This window comes from Plasmopara halstedii, assembly GCF_900000015.1.
Source record: "Plasmopara halstedii genome assembly, contig: Scaffold_322, whole genome shotgun sequence".
Lineage (NCBI taxonomy): Eukaryota > Oomycota > Peronosporomycetes > Peronosporales > Peronosporaceae > Plasmopara > Plasmopara halstedii.
The window spans coordinates 1,451,248-1,452,593 of record NW_020187243.1 but is presented as its reverse complement, the minus strand read 5'-3'; positions in this window follow the sequence as shown (position 1 = coordinate 1,452,593).

Below are 1,346 nucleotides of genomic sequence, written 5' to 3'. Positions count from 1 at the left end.
CACGTGATAGTGGACGTCACCGTTCTCATCGAGAAGAGTCGGTGGCGGGCGGTGACGAACGGGTCGACCGGGTCGACCGCCGCCCGGTGACTCGTGATGCTCTTCGAGCCCTTGATGACAAGGTCCTTCGTAATCGGAGCTCCGCTGAGCGTCATGCTGAAGTAGCATATCGCTGTGGGATCCGGCGCAAGTGAACGCGGAAGCGTTGGGGCCGGAGCGGATTCCACGGACTCGCGGCCACTTAGAAGTTGAACCAGCAACTGGTTCTGAGCACGGAGTGCAACTACCGCCATTTCCAATGGTGCCATGCGCTTTACCGTTGCCTGCAGCGATGCATTTGCCTGCTCCATGGCTAGGAGTCGCTCCGACAGAGAGCGGTAGTCTTCAAGGCGAGGCAACCGGCGCATGACGCGCTTTAAATCGTCAAGAGCGTCCGCACATACGGCTTGAGCAAGCCCACGTAAAACACCGGGTGGGTGCGCATCCATTTCGGAAGATTCGACGTGTACGCCAGGTCGCTTTTGGCCACAACCATAAACGGTGCGATAAACCGTGGACCAAGCTTCGTCCGGAAGACAACAGAGGCTGCATGTGTAGGCAGGTTTTTATAATCCAATAAAATGAGGTCCCCGACCTAAAGGCTTTCCACTTTGCCTCTTCCTTTTTCATCTGCATATTGTTTCTGCAGGCCTTGGCTCTCAGCCATCGCATCGCGAACGAGTCGTAGAACACTCAGTCTAGTAGACAGGAAGTCATCGACTTCTTTACGGATGGTGAGGGGGTTGACATCAGCTAGCCGTTCGGCTATCCCCCCCCACCAAGCCCTGAGCCGTGGGATGGCGGCGTCAGCGTGACGCGAGGGTGAACCAGCTCGCTCACGTAGAACGGCGTGCAGCCCGTAAATGAATGCACTGCATTCAGTGTAAACTCTACGAGTGGTAACATGGCGCTCCAGCGCCTCGGCGTCTCAGCGCAAACGCTGCAAAATCATCTTCGATGCCTTTCGGTTTGACCATCGGTCTGCGGATGATCCGCCGTCGACATATCTAACTTGGTACTGAGCACCTTGAAGATAGTCGTCCAAACATTTCCCTCGAAACGGGGGTCTCTATCAGAAACAATCGAATCTGGGAGTCCGTGTTGTCGAAAAACACGATCTACAAACAGCTTTGCTGTACCGACTCCGGCGATGGTGTCTGGCACCGCCGCCAAATGAGCCATCTTACTCAACCGGTCGACGAATACCACAACACCCTTGTTGCCCGCCGAATCTTTCGGCAGGCCAAACACAAAGTCCAAACTCATGGTCTGCCAGCACCCAGTGGGTACTGCTAAGCTGGCTAGAA